The sequence below is a fragment of the Ixodes scapularis genome, unplaced genomic scaffold, assembly GCF_016920785.2.
Source record: "Ixodes scapularis isolate PalLabHiFi unplaced genomic scaffold, ASM1692078v2 PGA_scaffold10__122_contigs__length_95168666, whole genome shotgun sequence".
In the NCBI taxonomy this organism is placed as follows: Eukaryota; Metazoa; Arthropoda; class Arachnida; order Ixodida; family Ixodidae; genus Ixodes; species Ixodes scapularis.
Genome location: NW_024609836.1, coordinates 37,521,756 through 37,529,123, shown reverse-complemented (window position 1 = coordinate 37,529,123; position 7,368 = coordinate 37,521,756).

Genomic DNA, 7,368 nt, shown 5'->3' with positions numbered 1-7,368 from the left:
GGGCACAAAAATGCCATTGGATTTGCTTCATTCCCAGCTGTCCAGACACAATGGTACGCTTCCCAAAAAGCTTTGTGAGGCATAAATATGACATATTTAGCATACATGAAAAATCTGCAGGACAAACAATGTAGCAGTCTATTTCTATGAAGAGCATGTTGCACGCTTATAGCCCTCTTGTATACACAGTTGTTCACAGTTCCATATATAGTGTTGCAGCATGTGTGTGTGTGTCGCTGTCACTAGCAGGGCAGCCACAGCATATGTAGAATTCTAATGCCTTTTCACTTCAGTGGTTGTTGACAATATGCACCCTTCCATTTGCGTTTCCCATAGTGTGTATTGATGTTACAACCAATGTTGGTCCACAGAGAGAGCCACATTATTTACCAATAAGCGAAATTATGAATTGGATTGGTCACTATTTGAAATGTCGCACACTTTTCTGCAGAAGGAAGTGGTCATGAGGGGTGGGAAGGCACCCATCACTCTAGAAGCCCTGGTCGTTCGATTCCAAGCCCACGTGAGTTGGACGAGACTTGTGTACAAGGCTATTTATCGATTTGCCACGTAAGTTATGGCGTGCATGCTTTCATTCTGTAATAGGATATCCAGAGTACCCTTCCAGCTGGCCACGACCGGGGTCCCGGCCTCCAAGTGTGCGAAGGGCACCACGTAAGTAGAGTGGTTTTGTCGCATTCTCAAAGCTTACTTTCAGAAGTGAAATTAACCGGCTTTGTTTTCAAATAGGCTCACAGCCTCATGGCAGCCGTGGGGTTCAGAACGCCACAATCTGTTCCCCACCCGTGACGCTGTCAAGGCCTGAGGCTAGTCATTTCCGGCCGGGTAAGCTTTTAAGAATGTGATTTTTGATTGGTTTATTTATGCCTTGATGACTTGCAGCACCCCAAGCAAGGTCTGACGAGAGGCTTCACACTTCATGCCCTTCAGCTGCCAGCACTTCCAGACTTTCTGGTAAGCATAGGGAAAGTTACTCTTAGTTGATACTTGAAAACTCTAATTTCTGGAAACTTGGTCCATTTTGTCTGTTTATTATTGCATGTTGCCTAAAAGAGGATGAATGACAACTTCATGTGATTCATATCTTAAATATGTTTTGTTCTTTACAAATCTTCAGAGTTTGAACAACAAGTCATGAGGACACTGCACACAATACAGATGAGGGTAGAACACCAAGGGAGGCAATTGGATGGTATCGCACGACTGCTATGCAATGGTGTCCCTCGGGCTTTAATTGCAGAGGAGGAAGTTTTGAAGAAGCCATTCGCCGACTTGGAGGCATTTCTGGAGTTTGACTCCAGTCTATCTTCGGATGAAAGGAAAAGAACGCTTCTGGTGTGAAGGATTCTCAATCTTGTTATATTTTCTAACCTTTGACTTTATAAGAGCGTCCATGTGATCCAATATATTCTTTTTAGCTGCATCAGTTCACTGGCCTTGGTGGCAGATCCATGGGGTCTGCTACCAGGAACATCTTGGAGGTCCTGCTTAGCCAGAAAGTGGCTGTAAATTTCAGCTGGTTAGGCCAAAAAGGCAAAGAAACGTTTCGGGATCTCAATGTGGCAGACATCATTTACAGTAAGACACTTTTGTTTGTCGTGTGCGAGTCATTTAATTTATTCACTAAACTAGTTATGTAAAGTATTGCACAGGGGCCTTGTCGGGTTCAGAGCTAGCGTCAAATGCAGATTGCATTGAATATCCTTTCCCTGATGGTAAAATTAAGTAAGACTGGTTTTACACGAAAACCGACAAACTAACCTGACTCGGGAGTGGGAGAATGATACAATTTTCTGAACATAGTTCTGTCTAAATAGGTGAAACTTTTGCTGTGTGGGTCAGATAGCTATGTATCGTTGTGCGTTAGCACTAAGGGACGTAATTTCTGAAACATCTATTTTTATTGACACTAATTGTGATATTTTTCTAGACCATCTTAGTTTTCTGCTGTGACTGTCATCACAAATCAATGTTTCAGGGGCAGTGAAATCAACTGTTGAGTCTGCAACCAAAGCTGACGTGGAGAGTATCATCAAAGTGTGGCTGCGCCACGCTGGAGAGAAGCTCAAAAAGCTGCAGTCAAAAGCCAGAGATGTTCAACATGATGGTATTAAGTTTCTCACATCACCTGCTTTTATTAATAATGCTTATGGAGTTGATTTTTTTTCTAGATCCCGCTGACTATTCAGACTAGAGCTGTCAAGATGCGAAGCCAAACTGCATGTCTGGTGCAGACATTGCAAAAAGTCATATGTATATAACATTTGCTCTCCAATAAAGTATTTCTTGAACAGTTACCTTTATTTGCAATAACGAATGGCATGATCACGCTCATAGTTACAGGCTAAGACCAGAGGGCAAGGAAAGATGCAGAGGAGAAAGCAGGCGGGATGCTGGAGAGAAGAGGTTTTCTTCTCTCCTCTTCAGCATTCCGTCAGCTTTCTTCCCCTTTTTCCTTGCCCTGTGTTCTTAGCCTCTCAATGACTAGTAATCTAGAATTAGTGTGTGAATTTGACTTTAAAATAGTACACAACAATGAATTAATTTCTGCAGGCAGCTCTTGCAGGTATGTTCAGGTACAAAATCCAGTTGGAGAAAAACTAGAAACAATAAAAATGAAAGCATCCTAAAGGTCCGTTCACACTCTTGCAACCGAGTGCGACCGAGAAAGACCAGACCGGTTTTTAAGCCTTTTGCGACCTCTTAGGACCAGCTCCGCTGCAGAGCATCCGGTCCTAAGAAGTCGCAAAAGGCTTAAAAACCGGTTTGGACTATCTCAGTCTCACTCGGTCGCAAGAGTGTGGACGGCGCTTAACAGCTCAGTGAACAGCTGCACCTGCAGTGCATTGTCCTAAAAATGTACTAGAAACATCCTTGTCTGCCCTTCTGAGGACGTTCTGAGGATGTCCTGAGGCTGGACAATAGGACGTTTTTAGGATGCTTCCAGGATCATTTGAGGACATCCTCAGGACATCATAATGTCCTCAAACAGCTGTCCTGAGGACATCCTGGGGATGTCCAAGCGTTGTCTGGGCACGTGCACTGGGTTGTGAAATGATTGCCCTTTTTTGGGAGTAACCGAACGAAGGTGGCGCAACGTGAGACCGCACAAAGTCTCGGTTGATCTTTTTGCGGTGGTCGAAAACTCACGCCATCTTCTTCTACCAATAGGAGGACTCACGTTTTCACACAATTGAAGGTAGAGGCATTCCTTGTAATGTCGGGTCTGTCTGTGTCACTCGGATTGCAGGATCTTGCATATCTTTTTTCCATGGCCCCAGGATGGAGCGAAGCCACCAAACAGGGCCAGAACTTCCGGTGGTAACAGCTTGACACGAGCGCAGTAACAGTAGGTCCGCGCTTGACAGATTGATATGGCGATCAGGGGTGCTATGTTGCGCTTTTTGGAGTCCCAGGAGACTAGGGAGAAGGAAGTGACGTCAACAACGCAGCAAATCCAGAATGGATGTTGATTTTGTTTTCTTCTGTCAACATCCAATCTGCGTTTGCTGTATCGTTGACGTCACTTCCTTCTCTCTAGTCTCATGGGAGTCCAAAACGTGCAACATAGCCCCCCAGGATGACAAGGAAGCTAGGATTCAAGGAAGAACTCTTAAATGGGCCCGATGTTCTAGAAATGAAGCTTGATAATGTGGATGCTTGGGCAAGTTGGTAATTCATGCTTGGATGGAACAGCGCGGACGAACAGTCGCACTCGCATGCACACAAGAAGCTAACAGACTCGCAGCGCTGACTTTCAACTTCAGTTCTATATTTCTTCTTTCTCAAATCTTCAACTTCTTCACCTTTGCCGTTAATGAGATTAACGGCAAAGGTGAATGAGTTGAAGATTTGAGAAAGAAGAAATATAGAACTGAGTTGAAAGTCAGCGCTGCGAGTCTGTTAGCTTCTTGTGTGCATGTGAGTGCGACTGTTCATCCGCGCTGTTCCATCCGAGCTCTCTAAAGGTTTGTGTAGATACTGTGCTGCAAAGTAGAGTGACAATTCCGGTTTAGCTTCTAACAGTGGCGCACCCACGACAGGGGGGGGGGGGGGGGGCCCATTCCCCCCCCCCCCCCTCCCAGGAGCTCCGCGAGAATTTGTTTTTTTTTTTTTTTTTTTCGCATTTTGACGATTTTTTGTAACGTAATGTTTGCAATGAGGACCTTCGAAGGTGAATCAATTAATCGCCCCCTCCCCTCCTCCTCTCCCCCTTCCCCTCTCGCCGTGGCACTGGTGATGTACACGGCACGAGCGAGTCCTTTCCGTAATATGCAATCTTATATTGACAGAGGACGCACTATTACCAAAATTACCTATGCGACCGAGTTAGTACGAAGGAGTCAGTTCTAGATTTTCTATTCGTACATTGACAAATTACGTTATTCTCGCAATTACTTTTGTGGTAAGACGGGCTCAGCTCAGGCCCCAACTTAGGTGTTAAAATTTTGCGCCCTCGACACGCCGTTTGAGCAAAATGCAAAAGCCGCCGGTGTCGCCGCGGTGTGTACATTCTTATATTTGATTTTCCTCGAATTTCTCCATCTAGTGTAGGAGATATAATATCATTGTTAATTCTATGTTCGGACATGTTTCGTATTTGAAGAAATAAACACCCCCAAAAGACGAAGCGGTTCCAGTAGTTAACCGCGTTGTGTCGTTTTTGAATCGCGTTCTGTCCCCAACTGTTAGAGAAAAAGCCTCGACTCTTTAGGTTATTTTAACGCTTTCTCGTTTTTGTGTAGCGCGGGCAGTCTGGATTGTTGTATAAGAGCTGAGATATGCCTTACACACGAAATTTCAGACTTGTTTCCAAAAAGGTTTTCAGAATGATTCCATATGAATTGATTGCATGGACTGCGTGCGCCTTCGCATTTCGAACCATCTAGGATCGTGTTTTACATTTACTGTGTATTTTTGCGAGAAATATTCTTGAAGGTGGTAAGTTCAGTTCAACACGCTGATAAAAGCGTTTTTCCCCCTTGTATTTTGAGATCAAATAAAAATAAAATGACGGACATTATGACACCCTTAGTTCATGCTTCGTGCTGTGCGATATTTCATTTATTCTTTTGTCTCAAAGTCTCAGACGATGTCGCCTCGAATAACGACCTCGTCACGGTCGGCTCCACGGAAAGGTGAGGCGGTAAGAAACTTTTAGTTTCTGCAGCAACTCACCCAAATGACTTGGGGATCTACGTAAGAAAGTCGGTAAGTTTGACAAGATTTTTTGTTTTTTTTCGAATCCTTATTATTCTGGTTTTTACATACATAACATCCAAAATTGTATGCGGCATCTAACTAATCAAGTGAGCTGAAAGTTGAAATTAACAATTTTAAGTTCGGGATTGATTTATTCTAACTTTTTTGCGAATTTTAAAAGCGACCTTGCTTTTTTCATCTTTTTCTTGCCTAATTTTTTTTCTTTTTTTTTTTTTGTTTTTGTTTTGTAGATGTTAGGCAGGGACCGGACTGTCCGCAAAATCAGTTTGTTTTGTTCGTTTTGCAGAGGGGGCGCGTGTGGCCTTCGCCGACTTACGAGCGTCTCGGGGGGGTGATGTCTTTTCTACTGTGGGCCTGCTTTGTGAAGGGGTGTCCAAACAGGACACTACAAAACTCACGCCGGACTGCGGCAAATCGTGCCGCGCTCTGCCGCGATCCGCTTCCGGCCGTCGGAGGGAAATTTCCCTCCGTCAATTCTTTCCGGGGCCTCCGTCAAATCTCCCTTTCGGTTCTTCCACGGCGGCCTAGGCCGCCTCATTGATGCGCCAGCCAAATTCTGTTCTAAAATACTATATTTCCCTAAAAAAAAAAAAAAAAAAAAAAAAGAAGTCGCGATTTGGAGTCAACGGATGCATCACCATCGGAATGTATGACTCCCAGCATCGAGAAGTCGATCATTCATTAGACGTTATCATCCTCACCGGATTCCTCTGTGCGATCCGTCTCTGCCCAGCATCTTCCAGTTTCTGCTGCGACTCACCCAAAAGACTTGGGGATCTACGTTGGAAAGTCGATAAGTGTGACTAGATTTTTTTTTTTTTTTGTGAATCTTTGTTATTTTTTTTTATTGACATAAGGTACAAAATTGTATGCTGCATTTAACTAATAAAATGACCTTAAAGTTGAAATCAACAATGTTGAGTTTGGGATATATTTATTCTAACTTTTAGCGAATTTTAGAAATGACCTCGGTTTTTGGATGTCTTTCTTGCTTGGTTTTTCTTTCTTGTTCAAGTAATTTAAGAGTTTCTGTGTTTCAAGTTTTTAAGAAAACGCGACCGCACGAGTCAAAGAAAAGTCGCAATGTGTTCATTCGCAACAAACATCTTTTTTTTTTCGATTTCCGGAAATTTTATCATTCCTTCGCGAGTTCACTAACAAGAAGAGCAAAGCCTTAATCGTTTTATGACTCTTCTTTGAGACTATTTAAGCGAATATGGTTTGCATATATTACTTAACTGTATCGCCGGAACCTATTATTTCTTAGATTTACGTGTATTTACTCAGACTAGTGCTGAGATTCACTCTATTACGTTTGTTAAAATTGGCACACTAAATAAAACAACCAGCCGTAATAATCACGTTACACAAAGAGAAAATGAAAATAAAGGGTTTCTTTTGGATCGACGTTCAATTATATTTCATGTGAAGTAATCAAATAATCTACTGCGTACATTTGGAGTGGCAGTGGCTATAGTGGTAAATCTTGTTTTCGTAATTTTCGTAGCTCGCACATAATAATGGATTCAGGACAGGTTCCATGCCACGGGTTCGGGCACGTTTTTTTCCTCCCGTTGTCCTGTGACTGGTCCCTATGCGTTGCCGCTGTTCGGGTGGCTTGCACACAGGTCGTGCCTTATTGGCACTACGGGTAACCTCGTTCCACTGGTGCAACGTTCAACAACAAAGTTTTGCATGGTTTCATGCATCCTCCATGGTGAAGCTCGCTTGACACGTGCGCAAGCAGTGGTTTTTGTTCGTTCGCTTGGTGGGATGAGCCCGTGTAAACCTAGCCGTTTTCCTCTACCTGCAACGGTGATGATGGTTAATCAGAATAGTTATCAGAATAGCCCGGAGGTATCGTTACAAGGTTGAACCCTACTTATAAACGTCATTTCCATTTTGTGCAAGTTACGGACTTTAAGAAAAAAGAGCTGCTGACAAGTGCCTGGACGCCGAGCCCCACCTTCCCTTTCAAGCCAACGGGAAAAGGGAACCTCAAGCTTCAGTATAAGTGGTTGTACCGATGAAACTGTCTCGTCTTCTGCAACGCCGAGAACGGCGCCTTTTTGTAAGTACTGCGTCCTTTTTGCTTCATCTGGGGTGGGCGAGAGAGGATTGCCG